Raw genomic sequence first — 15,621 nt, 5'->3', positions numbered from 1 at the left:
TGTCTATTGTTCAACGGCCGCCCCCTCTTGTTCCCTCCCGCCCTTTCCCTAACTTTAATGTGGTATTGAGATCATTTATTGTTTAATGATTGTCTTCGTTGTTTTTCTTACCACTTTCTTCCCCCCCTCCCCCCATCTCTCAATGTAGATATTGAACCTAGTACTATACCAGGGGCCATAGGGAATTCAAAGGAGTTGAAGAAATTTGAAGTCCAGTTGTAAGACAAACACAGAAGACAATTACTAAACAATAAATGATATTAGCTCTTCCACCTATATTATCCATATCGCTGTAGGCTACATACAACTTCCCTGGGCATCTGCCTAATGAGGAGGTTGGACTGGCTGACCTCTAAGACTCCTTACAGCTCCAAAGAAGTGATCATAAGGCATAATCCTATCACCCTAACAATAATGTGGTATTGAGAATACAACAGGAATAAGGAGAAAGTTCGGCAAGTAGAACAAGACATTCTACTTTTGGCTTCTTTGTAAGAAGGTTGTCAGAGAAGGAGCAGGTGAAAAGGGCCAGAGCAAAATAATGAAGAAAAGGAAATAGTGTTCAGAGGTGTCAAGACCACCAGACCAAAGTGGTCCACAAAACCTCCCACTGTGGTCAGGATCAGATTAAAATGTAATTGGGAAAGGTTTTAAAAATAAATAAAAATACAACATAACATAGATAATCCTAATTTGTGGCTTTCTAAATCTATATGTGGCCATTATGGATCCATTTCTAATTGGATTTGACATCCTTGAAGGTTATTTGGAGGAGTTTCAACTAATAAAGCTGGTTAGAGATTGAATTTGGGGAAGATAAATTTGAAAAAATTTGGGAGAGATTGAGGAAAAGTTCAAGGAGACTGATCTTCAGATGTTGGTCTATCTAGATCAGGGGTGGGGAACTTGTGGCCTCGAGGCCACATGTGGCCTTCAGGTGCAGTCTTTTGACCGAGTCCAAGTTTTACAGAGTAAATCCTTTTACTAAGGGGATTTGTTCTGTGAAATTTGGATTCAGTCAAAGGGCTACACTTGAGGACCTAGAGGGTCACATGTGGCCTTGAGGCTGCAGGTTCCCCACCCCTGATCTAGATATTGGTCCAAATTCTTAATGTTCATTCTTAAAGAGGACCAATGACATCAAGAGGGTGCTGTCCTGACTTTCAAGTAAATTGGATTTAAGTGAAGCAGGGTTGTGCAAAGTCATCAGCCTCACTCTCTCCTCCAGAGTCATTGGAATCCAGTGGCAAGGCAGGTTAGGATGACTGGCGATGGCCCGGGATGCAGTGGGAGAACTTGGCCATTATAAGCTAAGGTCTTTCCCAGGTGTCAGTTTGTTTTAGGCAACATTTATTCAGTAACTGATTGGTAGGTAAGAATCGAGCAGTCCCAATTCTACTTACTGGTTGAAAGACAATTAAGGAAGCTCCTATGATAAAGAAGATGAATGAAGACAGTAAAATCTGAAGGTGTAGATTCAAGAAGGAAAAGATAGTGGTAAGGATGAAAAAGAAAGAGGATCATTTTAGACTATAAATTTTTAGGGTTAGCCAAATTGATAGAGTGGATTGGTGGGTGGGGTAAATTAGTGAAGCAGAGAACAGGTTGGTACAAGGCTGAAGGGGTTTGTGACTGTGGAGTTGAGACAAAGGAAAGGAATTTGAATGAGGCTGTAATCAACTTATTAAGAGGTGATAATTGGCTATAAACAAAATTTAACCAGGTGCTTAGCATTGAGGTGTAAACACCCACAAGTAGTTCAAAGAAACTCTATGGAGAGGAAGGGAAATTATGTGTAGCTTGTATGGTGTGTACAATGTAAGTATATCTGCCCCAGTCCTGACTCTTATCCAGGGGTGTGCTGGAGCCAGCTGGAACCAGCAGCCAAATTCCCATTGTTATAGTTTCAATGTGAACATTTATACCTTGGAAATCAGTAAACTACAAATCAGGACTTGATTTGTTATTTTGTTGATTGTCTAGACTTAAGAAAGTGATGGAAAAAAATGTTAATAATGTAACAAACTTTAGTGTGTCATGCATACATCTTCCCCTGCTCCCCACACACACCCAGAGCTGATTGTTAAACACTTACCAGCACATCCTTGGTTTGCTCTTACTTATCTTCCAAATGTAGAGTGATTTCCTTCTAGGAGAAGAATGAATCAATTGATAAACATTTATTAAGTATGCCAGGCCCTGTGCTAAGCCCTGGGAGAAGGAATAACAAGAATGCCTTCTCTAGTCTCTAGGCTCTAAGGGAAAATAAAGCATTCTGAGAAGAGAAGCAAGGTTTCAGGGGAAAGTGGGGAGAGAGGAAGAGATCTGAGGTGGAGCAGGAGAGGCAACTTTTTTCAGGATGATGGAGAAAGGAAGAATGTAACACAAAGGAAAAAGGAAGGTAATGGGACCACTGTACAATTCATCTAAAAAAAAAATTGAGGTTCTCCCTGAAGAGGAGAGGCTGCTAATCCTTCAAAGAATGAAACAGCAGAGCCACAGAAGTTTTCAAGCGAGAGAACATCCAGGGAGGGCCAGAGAAGAATAGGAGAGTAATAATAGTTGGTGATTCCCTGCTCAAGGATATTGAGTCAGCTATTTATCAGCCTGGTGAGAACAATAGAGAAGTGTGTCTGTTGTCTTGCCTGGGCACATCCAAGACATGATGCAGAACCTTCCAAGGCTTATCAAAGTGGATGACAACTAACTATTTATGATGATTCACGTGGGCACAAATGACATTTCCATAAGAAAACTAAAAAAAAAAAATAACCAATCCTGCAAGCCATTACGAAGTCTATAGCAAGAAACTGAAGACTACAGGGGCATAGACTATGTTTTCTCCACTCTCGCAACTAAAGCAACAAGAAATTCACAAGAGGTAAAATTTAAGAAAAGAGCCAGTAGGAAAACTCATGGTTTCAAATGAGAGAGACAGAGAGACAAAGAAAGAGATGAAGAAGGAGGAGGAGGAAGGGAAGGAAGGCTTGGGTGGACTACCAGGGGTGGGGAAACTGCAACCTGCAACCTTGAGGCCACATGTAGTCCTCTAGGTCCTCAAGTGCAGCCCTTTGACGGAATCCAAACTTATTAAGGGTTTATTAAGCCCATGATTGAACTCTGTGACAGAAAATTTTCATCAACAGGGAGAAGCTAGTTGCTGAGATGGCAGTGATGGAAATCCTGGGTAATAGAGGCCATTGTATCCTAGAGTTTATGATAGAGGAGAAGATAGTCACCCTAGATTTTAGGAAAGCAAATTTCAAAGGATTCGGATAAAAAAAATACCTAGGATCCTATGGAGTAAAATGTTTTAGGGAAAGTCAGCCCAGGAAGGAGGGGATATACTTAAGAATTTAATTCTAAAGACACAAAGTGAATGAATTCCAATAAGGAAGAAAAGTAGAATTTGTCTAAAAGTGGATACACTGGGAATTCAAATGACAACTTAGACATAGAAAAGAAATGTATAGAAGATCCCCCACGATCTGGTTCCAAGCTACTTACCCAGATTTATCTTCTATTGCTTTCCACTGAATATGTATCAGAAAACCTGTCCTCTGTTCTTTTCTGTCTTTGTTCACACCATCTCCATGCCTGGAATGGATTCCCCCATCTCAATATGTTCCTCATGTTCTCCAACACCCAACTCAAATACTACCTTCTACATAAAACTTTCCATTTCACAACACCCACTCTATCTATCCTCAAGCGAAAGTGACTTTGCTACTCAAATTTTTCATAGCACCTTGCATCCCCAGTTAGGAGTTCCTTCAGGGCAGGGACTGCCTTTTGCCTTTCTTTGTCTCCCCAGCCCTCAACACCGTGCCTGCTACATAGTACTTGTTTTCATAGATATTTATTGCCTGATTGTAATCTTACCCTTTGCAATTCTATTACTCTTCCTGTGCTATAGTTACTGTGTGTTTGTCTTTTCCCAACATTATATTGTAACTACTTTATAGTTATTAAGACCCACTATAGAAGGGGTTCTCAACATATATATATATACATACACACACACACACACACATACTCCTAGGGGGTATAAGAATCCTGTCAAGAGGGTATAGGAGGGGCGGCCAGGTAGCACAGCGAGTAAGAGCACCGGCTCCAGTGTTGCCTGGCTCAGACACTTAGCACCCACCCAGAAACACATGGCCGTGTAACCTTGAGCAAGTTACTTAACCCTAATTGCTTAGGGGCAGCCAGGTGGCTTAGCAAGTAAGAGCACTGGCTCCAGTGTTGGGATGACCTGGATCAAATCCGGGCTCAGATACTCAGCACCACACCCAGAAATAACTGGCCGTGTAACCTTGAGCAAGTTACTTAACCCTGATTGCTTAAAAAAAAAAAAAAAAGAGGGTATAGGAAATATTTAGAACTGTCTATATTGTCCTATGGAAACTGCAAAGTAGTAATGTTAGTGGGAGGGGGAATCATGGATCAATTGATAAACATTTAATGACTTTATTATTCAGGAGTTCAGTCATTTTGAGTTTTCATGACTCCATTTGGGGTTGTCTTGGCAAAGATACTGGAGTGGTTTGCTATTTCCTTCTCCAACTCATTTTAAGATGAGGAAACTGAGGCAAACAGTTAAGTGACTTGACCAACGTCACACAGATAGTAAGTATCTGAAGCCAGATTTAAACTCAGGAAGATGAGCCTTCCTGACTCTAGGCAGGGCACTCTTCACTATACTGCCTAGCCTCCCTAACTTTATCATACTAAAATGTCATTATGAGTCAAAACAGTTTTTTATGAAAAATTAATCTATTTCATTTCTTATATGCATATTCATACTAAACTCTAAAATTTATTTCCTTTATATTGAGTGGAGGGGTACAGGAAGGTCTTAATAAAAGTTAAGGGGTACAGGGACTAGAAAATGTTGGCAACCACTTCACAACACACTGCTGCCTCTCTATTTCAAAATAAATACAAGATGATTCATTTGGTGGGGGTGGGAGGGGAGGAGAAGCAGGGGAGATTTGACAAGCTAGGGAGACCAGGAAAGATCTCTTGAAGATGAAGTTAAGCTTTGAAGGGAACCAGAGATTCTAAGAGTCAGAAGGAAGTGATTCACCTAAGGTCATCCAGAAAGAAAGGGAGCTGACATTCAAACCCAGACCTCTGACTCCGAATCCCATGTTCTTTCCATTACACCAACTTACATCTAGAATATTTTCTCTCTGCCACTCAGTATGTCTGCAAGTTATAGTTGGTATATTCTTAGCAAATATAAACTACATCAGAATGAATGATCCAAAATTGACAGTGTGACTAAGAGAACTGGACCAGGAGTCCTTTCTCCCGCATAGACAAAAACTACCCATAAAATAACGTCTTACACTTAAATCGATTCAATCAAGATTCAATCTTAGAGAGTTATCTAGAAAAATAAGAGGTTAAATGATTTGCTCAGAGTTACACAGATAATATTGTAAAGCACTTAGTGCCTGACACAGAGTAGGTGCTTAATAAGTGCTTATTCTCTTCCCTTTCTTAAATCCTGTTCCCTGATCTGTGAATATTTTTGAAACTACTTTAATATGGGTAGTTTTCATCAGTGATTGGCTTTTTCTCTCACCCTTTGGAATAGAAAGCAAAGCACCATTACTAGTGAGAGCTCCTGCACTGTTCATTCTAAAGTCTAACTTAGATTTCCCTGAACTCTGGGTAACATATTTTTCCAGTGGAGTAAAAACTGAAGAAGACATCACCTTCCATCTTGCTCAGGTCCCTGGAAAAGTTCAGGAAGGAGCCAATTAGTTCTTTACTGATCAGTTTTTAAAAACGCATGTCTCCCAGATCAAAGATCCCACTTATTCATGGGGATTAATTGGTGAGGGAAGTTTCAAGGGTGATATGGCAGCCTGCTGATGAATGGAATCTAGGGGCTACAATAAGGCCTTATATTTATGCAGCACCTTGCTCCAAAAAGCTTAAAGTGTTTCATAGTCATTAATCCTCCCAGAATCCCTGTGTGATAACTGAGAGAATTATCATTGATTGACCCTATGTTTTTAGTTACAGGAACCAAACTGAGAGAAAGAACTTCGAAGACAGGTTAACAACAGATTGGACCTGGGAGTTGGGAGAGCAGCTAAGGATAATTAATAGTTTGATGTCACAAGCTATGATTTCATCAGTCCAGGAACCCTCTCCATCAATTCCATAAGGCAAGCCCTTCATATCTTAGCTTTAGAGAATGAGGCAGGATTTGAACCTGTGTCTTCCTGACATGAAGTCTAACTCTTTTCCATGATAGCTTGCTGCTCCCTATGTGAATTTCCTCCTTCAAAGTCTTTCAATTGTCTCCACTGAGCCATATGAATGCCTATGTGGATTACTGTGATTATTTTTGCTAAAACTGGATAGAAGCTTTAGTGAGACTCATTCCTGAGCCAGGAGGAGAGACTTCAACATTCCTGGCTGTTTAATCATTGTTATTATTATTCCTTTTTAGTCATTTAAAGGAATTTTCAAGCCACTGTTTTTCACTTGTCAGTAGAAAAGATTTACCACAACTTCATGACTCAAAGCCAGATAAGGGGATTTCTCTCACAATCTCCACACTGAGGATTGTTTTATTTTGGAAGGTCCAAGCCCTCAAAGAAAAAAAAATTCCCCCAAAGTAATACACAGTTGGGAGTAATGAGTTATAACCATGGGAGATCCATAACTGGGAGGAGCAACGTGGACTGTGGTCAAGGGCACAAAAATTTAGAAATTCAGAGTGTAATACTTGTGCTTGTTCCTTCAACAGATATAAATAACTGAGCTTAGCAAGAATAATTAGCTAAAGTAGGAAGTTACCAGATGTCTCAGTTCCCTCCCCCAGACCTAGCCTGGACCCAGCTTAGTCCCTTGCTAGGTAGGAAGTCTCTGGTGTTCTGGGATTTTCATTTACATGTCTTTATGTCCTGAGGTGTTTTCCCACCCCCATAGCTCCATTTGCCTTAAAATTGTGATTTTATATGTTTTGTTCCCATATAGAAAATTTTTGAGGGCGTAGACTTTCATTTTTTATTTTGTATCCCTAGGGTCTGGCACATGAAAAGTATCTGATATATGCTATTGATTGAAGGCACATTCCTCTTGTGATATCCTGGACACCAGAAACACTAGTTATATCTCTGATCTATAGTCTATTTTGCAATATGTATTTGTCATAAATCTTCCATTCTCTCTAATGAACATTTTCAAAAACTATGAAGCCTGTTTAAAAAATCTCAAACACTGTATTAATAATAAGTATTAGGGGTCTAAATACTCTCTTGCCAAATTTGGTAAATAGATAAATAGAAAATGTTATTTTATTTTACCCCTCAGTACATTGCCTTGGTGGAGAGTAGACAGGTAAGAAGAAAGCAAAATTGTGTGTGGGCTGGTAAGTTCTCTGTGCTTATTTTCAAAATTATTTTAACTTTTGCAGAGAAAGAGTTGACTACCAGCCCCCTCCCTCCTACCCTCATCCCACAAGAGGGGTAAAATTATTCACTAAAGAATCAGCACAGTGGTGGCAGCCAGGTAGCACAGCGAGTAAGAGCACCAGCCCCAGAGTGGGGATGACCTGGGATCGAATCTGGCTCAGACACTTAGCACCCACCCAGAAACACCTGGTTGTGTAACCTTGAGCAAGTTACTTAACCACATTTGCTTAGGGGCAGCCAGGTGGCACAGTAAGTAAGAGCACCAGCCCCAGAGTCAGGATGACCTGGGATCTAATCCAGGCTCAGATACTTAGCACCACACCCAGAAATAAGTGGCTGTGTAACCTTGAGCAAGTTACTTAACCCCAATTGCTTAAAAAAAAAAAAAAGAATCAGCACAGTGGAAAAGGGTGCAGCAGAAAACACCACTGATTCAGATGATAAAGGACCAAATTCCTGTCAAAGGAATCCAGGGGCTGCCATTTTCTATCTGTGTGATCTTAAGTGAGTCATTCAGCCTCTCTAAGCCTCAGTTTCCTCATCTGTAAAATTAAGGGATGGGGGGGGATAATCAAACTAGAAAAGGGATTTGTTCTGTGAAGTTCAGATTCAGTCAAAGGGCTTCACTTAAGGGCCTAGAGGGCCACATGTGGCTTCAAGGCTGCAGATTCCCCACACCTGGCTCTAGAGAGGATGTGCAACAATTCCAGAGGGTCCATGATATAGCATGAGTACTTATGGATTCAGTATACAGGGCACATTTTTGGATACAGCCAATGCAGGAATTTGTTTTTTTTTTTTAATTATGCATATTTATTAGAAAGGGTTGCTTTTTTTCCCTTTTCTTTTCAGTAGGGGATGAGTGAGAGTGAAAAAAATATTTTTGTTTATTGAAAAAAATTTTTAAAAGAAAACAAAGAGGATATGTAAGACCATCTACTGGAGTGAACCAAATGACTTTACCTGGTACAGTCTACATTGGATAGTTTTCTACATGATAGACAGGCAGGTGGGCAGACAGTCATTTCCCATCTTATTCTCCCTCCTTTTGTTCTCCCTGTAGCACTTGCACATTGTATGTTTCCTAGCCCAGGTTCCTTATGATTGAGCCCCTTGACACTCTTTCCTTCCAGCTCCAGCTACTTAGCCTCTACCCCTAGGGGGGATAAAAGGAAGCTTGTGCTAGGCCTGGAGGGCTGGAGGCTCAAGTAACCAAGGGCAGAATTCTCTTAGACTGAAACTCTGCTCCTAAAATTGAACCTTCCATTCTTCCCCTCCCACCCCCCCACATTAGATGGCTTAGAAACAAATGAAGGCTATCTACCATGAAGAAACCAGGGTCTACCAACATATCCTGCTGCCTTCCATGCTGCGGCTCCCTTCTCACCTGCAATAGCTACCCTCTACACCTGGAATCTGTAGGCTAAAGACCACCTTTCATCCCCACCTCAGGGAAAATAGAAATTACTAGCCAAATTTAAACAAAACTCTTTGCATAATTGGTGAGTGGGGTAAAAATTAGTACCATTATTTAGTAAGCATAGCCAATGATGCACTTTTTTTTTAATTTGGCTCTACATATCTTTGTGAAGTACTATTTTCAGCCTTGACAACACTTCAAACCCAATATTAAAATGAAATTAATTTAGAACTTTTTATTAGAGCAATATAACTAAATATTAAATTAAGATTTTCATTATTCAATTTTATTTTATTTTCACTTCTAAATTCTCTCCCTCCCTGATCCATTGAAATGTCAAGAAATACAAAACACATGACAAATATAAAATCATGTAAAACAAATTTCCACATTTGTATTGTTCTGAAAAAAATACAAAAAATAATAAACCAAGATTTTCAAAAAAAGAAGCATATTCAATAACTTTGCTCTTAACAAAATTATATAACTATTGTGAGACCAAACAAAAGTTTTTGCATCATTAATAGACAAAATAATTTGAGAAATAAATTAAGATAAGCAAATATATTGTCTATTTTCTCCTGTAATTAATTTAAATTTTTTAAAAAAAAATTTGGATGCTCTGCTATTTGGTGCATATATGTTTAGTATTGATATTTCTTCATTGTCAGTGATTCCTTTTAGTAATTTCATATCAACTATACTTGTAAAATCACGCATTCTGTATTAACCATATTGCAAGAGAAAATATAAAACAAAACAATAAAAATAAAGAAAGCTTTAAAAAAGTATGCTTCAATCTGCATTCAGAGTTTGTCCATTCTTTTTCTGGAGGTAGATAGCATTTTTCATTTGGTCCTTTGGAATTGTCTTGGATCATTGTCTTGATCAGAGTTGCTAAGTCTTTCACAGATGATAATCTTTACAATATTGCTGTCACTATGTATAATGTTCTCCTTGTTCTGTTCATTTCATTTTGCATCAGTTCATGTAAGTCTCTCCAGGTTTTTCTGAAATCATCCTGTTCATTATTTCTTACAGCACAAAAGTATTCCATCACGACCATATACCACAACTTGTTCAGCCATTCCCTAGTTGATGACTATCCCCTCAATTTCTCATTCCTTGCCACCACAAAAAGAGCTATTACAAATATCTTTGCACAAATAAGCCCTTTTCCCTTTTCTTTGTTGTCTTTGGGATACAGATCTAATAGCAGGATTTCTCAGTCAAAGGGTATACATCGTTTTATAGCATGAGTACAATTCCAAATTGTTCTCCAGAATGGTTAGACTAGTTTCTCAACTCCATCAACAATTGCATTAGTGTAGGGGTGGCCAGGTAGCACAGCTAGTAAGAGCACCAGCTCCAGTGTCGGGATGACCTGGGGATCAAATCTAGGCTTCGATTCTTAGTACCACACCCAGAAATAACTAGCCCTGTAACCTTGAGCAAGTTACTTAACCCCAATTGCTAAAAAAAACAAAAACAAAAAAACAAACCAAAACAATGCATTAGAGTTGCAATTTTTCCACCTCCCCTCCAACATTTCTCATTTTCCTATTCTGTCATGTTAGTTAGTCTGATGGGTATGATGTAGTATCTCAGAATTGTTTTAATTCTATTTTTTTCTAATCAGTAGTAATTTAGAGCATTTTATGTGACTATTGATAGCTTTGATTTCTTCTGAAAACTGCCTGTTCATATCCTTTGACCATTTATCAACTATGAAATGGCTCTATTTTTATAAATTTGGCTCATTTCTCTATCCATTTAAGAAATTAGACTTATCAGAGAAGCTTGCTATAACCCCCCCCCCCAGTTTCCTTTTTTCATTCTAATTTTGGCTACATTACTTTTGGTTGTGCAAAAGCTTTTTTAATTTCATGTAATCAAAACTATCTATATTACTTCCTATAATCCTCTCTCTCTTGTTTGGTCACAAACTCTTCCCTTATGTATAGATCCAACAAGTAAATGTTTCCATGCTGCCCTAATTTACTTATGATGCCACCCTTTATGTCTAAATCATTTATCCTTTCAGACCTTATCTTGGCATACAGGGTGAGATGTTGGTCTAAATCTAATTTTTGCCAAACTGCTTTCCAGTTTTCCCAGCAATTTTTGTCAAAAAGTAAGTTCTTGTCCCAATGGCTTAGATTTTGGGCCATATCAAACATTACTATGATGATTTATTACTGTGTATTGTGTACCTAATTTATGCCACTGATACACCACTCTATTTCTTGATCGCATAAAGGAAGGCATCCTACCACTACCACTTTTCAAACTGTGTTACAAAGCAGTAATCATCAAAACAATCTGGTACTGGCTAAGAGTCCATCATGTGAAATAAAGTCACTAGGCCAAAACCATCCTACTAGAGGATAGAAGATTTCAAAGAAGACCTTCTCAGACTCTTGTTGTAAATTTCAACCTCACGGTTATGAAAATTCTTCACAAAGTTTGCTGAAACTTTATGATATATATTAACTTTTTTTAAATGTACCTTTAAAAAAAGCTTGAAAAATGGCACTAAATAAGTACATTAATTTAGGTAGAGTAGTCATTTTTTATTATATTAGCTTGACCAACCCATGAGCAACTGATATTTTTCCAAAAATTTAGATCCAACTTTATTTGTGTGAAAAGAGTTTTGTAATTGTGTTCATATAGTTGCTGGGACTGTTTTGGCAGGTAGAATCCCAAATATTTTATAATATCTACAGTAACTTTATATGGAATTTCTCTTTTTATCTCTTGCTATTGGGCTTTGTTAGTAATGTATAGAAATGCTAATGGTTTGTGTAGGTTTATTTTATATCCTACAGTTTTGCTAAAGTTGTTAATTGTTTCAACTTTTTTTAGTTGATGCTCTAAGATTCTCAAAGTATAACCATCATATCATCTGCAAAGAGTGATAGTTTTGTTTTTTCATTGTCTATTCTAATTCTTTCACTTTCTTTTTCTTTTCTTATTGCTATAGTTAACATTTCCAATACAATATTGAATAATAGTGGTGATAATGGGTATCCTTGTTTCACCTCTGATATTATGGGGAAGGACTCTAGCTTATCTCTGTTACAGATAATATTTGCTGCTGGTTTTAGATAAATACTACTTACCATTTCAAGGACAGTCTCATTTTTACCTATACTTTCTAGAGTTTTCAGTAGGAATGAACCCTGTATTTTATCAAAAGTTTTTCTGCACCTATTGAAATAATCATTATTTTTGTTGGGTTTCTTATTGGCATGGTAAATTATTCTGTTAGTTTTCCTAATATTAAACCAGCCCTGCATTCCTAGTATAAAGCCCACCTGCTTATAGTATATGATCTTTGTGACATTGCTGTAATCTCCTTGCTAGTATTTTATTTTAAATTTTTGATAAATATCATTAGGGAAATTGGTCTATACTTTTCTTTCTCTGTTTTTTTTCTCTCCCTGGTTTAGGTATTAAAACATATTTTTGTCATAAATGGAATTTGGTAGGACTCCTTCTTTACCTATTTTTTTTTAAATAGTTTATTTAGTAGTGGGATTAAAATATTTGGTAGAATTCATTTGTGAATCCATCTGTTCCTAGTAATTTTTTTTTCCCTTAGGGAGCTCATTGATGGCTTGTTCAATTTCTTTTTCTATGATAGGATTACTTAAGTATCCTATTTCCTCTTCTATTAATCTGGGCAGTTTATATTTTTAAAATATTCATCCATTTCACTTAGATTGTCAGTTTTCCTGGCATATAACTGGTCAAAATAACTCCTAATAATTGATTTATTTCCTCTTCATTGGTGGTGCATTCACCCTTTTAATTTTGACGCCAATAATTTGGTTTTCTTCTTTTTTTATCAAATTAATCAATGATGTATCTATTTTGTTGACTTTTTCATAAAATCAGTTTTATTTCTTTTTATTTTTTTTCTCAAAAAAATTTTTATTTTTTTATTTTATTTCTTAGTTTTATTTCTTAGTTCAATGGTTTCTTTTACTTTCAAATTTACTAATCTCTCCTTTGTTTTTCAGGATTTCCATTTTGGTGTTTCAATTGGGGATTTTTAATTTGTTCTTTTTCTAGTTTTTTTTAAATTGCATGTCCAATTCATTTTTCATGCAAATCCACTTTAAATTGTGTTAGATTCCCCTGTTTTATTAAACAAGGCACACTCAATGTTAATTTAAATCTTTCTTGATGTCTTCATGAATGTATTGAGGTAAATAGGCATTTGTTCCTTCACTGAATGCCCCCAGATTGCTAAGTTTTTGAGTCATTATGTCTATTTTGTGTAGTCTCTTCCCCCAACTTCTTTCCTGTGGTCAGACAATTGTTGGTGATCAGCTTTCACTTCTCAGTAGTGTCCGTGGGTCTACCTTTAGCAATCCTCAACAAATTAGTAATTTGTTGCTACTAATCAGTTGATGTGATACCCATTGTATCAGATTCTTGAAAGCATAACTATCATTTATTGTCTTTTTATGCCCAAAGACCAGTGCAGTGTTTGAAGCATAGTAGGTACTTAAAAAAAAAAGTTTGTTGATTGTGAAGATTGTGTATACCTGACTACGATGAAAAGAAAAAGGACCTAATAAATTCAACATAAAATGACCAGATGTCAAACACGCTACATGGGAAAGGAGCTAATGTGACCTATATAATAATATTCATAGGTTAGAATTTTTAAAAAAAAATTTATATTTTAAAAATAATCTTTTTTTTTTTTTTTGCTGTTTGGAGGGGGGAAAGGCAGGGCAATTGGGGTTAAGTGACCTGCTGAAGGTCACATGGCTAGTAAGTGTGTCGTGTGGCTGAGGCTGGATTTGAACTCAGGTACTTCTGACTCCAGGGCCAGTGCTTTATTCACTCTGTCACTTAGTTACTACTAAAAATAATTCTTAAAATAACATTTTATTAATAAATTTCATTTCTAGGGGAGGCCAGGTAGCACAGTAAGTAAGAGCACTGGCTCCAGTGTTGGGATGACCTGGAGATCGAATCCTGGGCTCAAACACTTAGCACCCACCCAGAAACACCTGTCCGTGTAACCTTGAGTAAGTTACTTAACCCCAATTGCTTAGGGGCAGCCAGGTGGCTCAGCAAGTAAGAGCACCAGCTCCAGTGTTGGGATGACCTGGATCAAATCCGGGCTCAGATACTTAGCACCACACCCAGAAATAACTGGCCATGTAACCTTGAGCAAATTACTTAACCCTGATTGCTTAGGGGTGTCCAGGTGGCTCAGTAAGTAAGAGCACTGGCTCCAGTGTTGGGATGATCTGGGAATCAAATGTGGGCTCAGATACTCAGCACCACACCCAGAAATAACTGGCCGTGTAACCTTGAGCAAGTTACTTAACCCCAATTGCTTAAAAAAAATTTCATTTCTTACTTCACCTATAATTCTCTACATGTCCCTCCACTCTCTTCCACCTAAATAACCATATCCTGACCAAAAAAAAATTTAAAAAGAGGGAGGAAAAGTCTGGTAAACCAGTGATAAGCTGGAGTCAGCTGACATAGTTTTCTGTTAAAATTTCAGTGTGAGCATTTATACCTCAGAAATTGGCAAAGACTACAAACCAGGATTTGATGTATTATTTTATTGATTGTCTAGACTCAAGAAAGCTATGGAGAAAATGGTGATAATGCAGATTAAATATTAAAAGGTGTCCATACTTTTAGTGTTTGGGAGTTGTTGTTGTTTTGAGAACTGGTTGTCAAACATTTACTAGCGTACCCCTGAGCAAAACTTTATATCCAATGTCCCATGCCTGTAATTCCCTGCCTCTGCAAAGAAGCAAGGAGAAATGCCTTTTCATATCTCTCCTTTGGTGCCCAGTTTTTTCATGGAATTTTGAAGCTTTCAGTTGGATTGTTTTGTTTTCCTTGTTCCTTCCATTGATACTGTTGTAATCACTGAATGTATTGTTTTTCTGTTTCTGAGGCACCATTCCAGGCACTGAGAATACAAAGACACAAAACGGCTCTTGGTCACCAGGACTTTACAGTCTCTGGGAATGATTCTCTTATGACTAAAGCAGGATAGGATGAGGACCAGACCCAAGACTTTATTGATGTAGGGAGCTTCTAATGGAGAACATCCTCTACCAAGCCAACTGATAGTTCTAGATAGGGGTCTACAACAGTGAGAAGTTAAGTGACTTGCCCAGAGTCACACAACCAGTATGGGCAAGAAGTAGGACTTAAACCTAGGTTTTCCTGGACTTTGAGGTCAGTTCTCTATCCACTATGCCAGGCTGCTGCCCATTACTAAAGTACATACATTTTCTGACACAAGGACTTTTGTTTTTGTCTTTTTAAAAATAATAATAATAATAATATCGGGCAGCTCGGTGGTGCAGTGAATAGAGTGCTGGCCCTGGAGTTGGGAGGACCTGAGTTCAGGTCCAGCCTCAGACACTTAACATTTACTAGCCGTGTGACCTTAGGCAAGTCATCTAACTCCAGTTGCCCTGCCTTCCTCCCTCCAAAAAAGCGAAATAATAATAATAATAATAATTTATTCCCTCTACTCCCCTAATTATATGTAAAAACAATTTTTAGCATTTGTTTTGTTTTTAAGTTTTGAATTCCAAATTCTATCCCTCTCTCTCTTCTCTCCCTCCTCCCTGAGATGACAAGCAATCTGATATAGGTTATACATGTGCAATCATGTAAAACATTTCCACATAAGAAAGAAAGAAGGAAGGAAGGAGGGAAGGAAGGAAGGAAGGAAGGAAGGAAGGAAGGAAGGAAGGAAGG

General features: G+C 37.8%; 2 long non-coding RNA genes across 6 annotated transcripts in view; one reads left to right on the top strand and one right to left on the bottom strand.

Moving 5' to 3' along the window:
- Nucleotides 1–15,621, bottom strand: part of LOC138143638 (uncharacterized) — a 185,613-nt gene that overhangs the window by 57,437 nt on the left and 112,555 nt on the right. For 4 of the 5 annotated variants that reach the window (XR_011163760.1, XR_011163762.1, XR_011163761.1 and 1 more), the window contains one exon: nucleotides 2,096–2,149. The exons of the other annotated variant lie outside the window; for it this stretch is intronic. This is a non-coding gene — a long non-coding RNA (uncharacterized lncRNA). The remainder of the gene's footprint in view (nucleotides 1–2,095; nucleotides 2,150–15,621) is intronic. 5 annotated transcript variants of the gene reach the window in all.
- LOC138143640 (uncharacterized) overlaps nucleotides 1–15,621 on the top strand; it is a 288,388-nt gene that overhangs the window by 261,875 nt on the left and 10,892 nt on the right. The window lies entirely within an intron of this gene.

Source organism: Petaurus breviceps, unplaced genomic scaffold (genome assembly GCF_028583685.1).
Source record: "Petaurus breviceps papuanus isolate PSGF00001 unplaced genomic scaffold, PetGlider_PUasm1.0 90650, whole genome shotgun sequence".
Lineage (NCBI taxonomy): Eukaryota > Metazoa > Chordata > Mammalia > Diprotodontia > Petauridae > Petaurus > Petaurus breviceps.
This window is presented reverse-complemented; position numbering and strand designations above follow the sequence as displayed.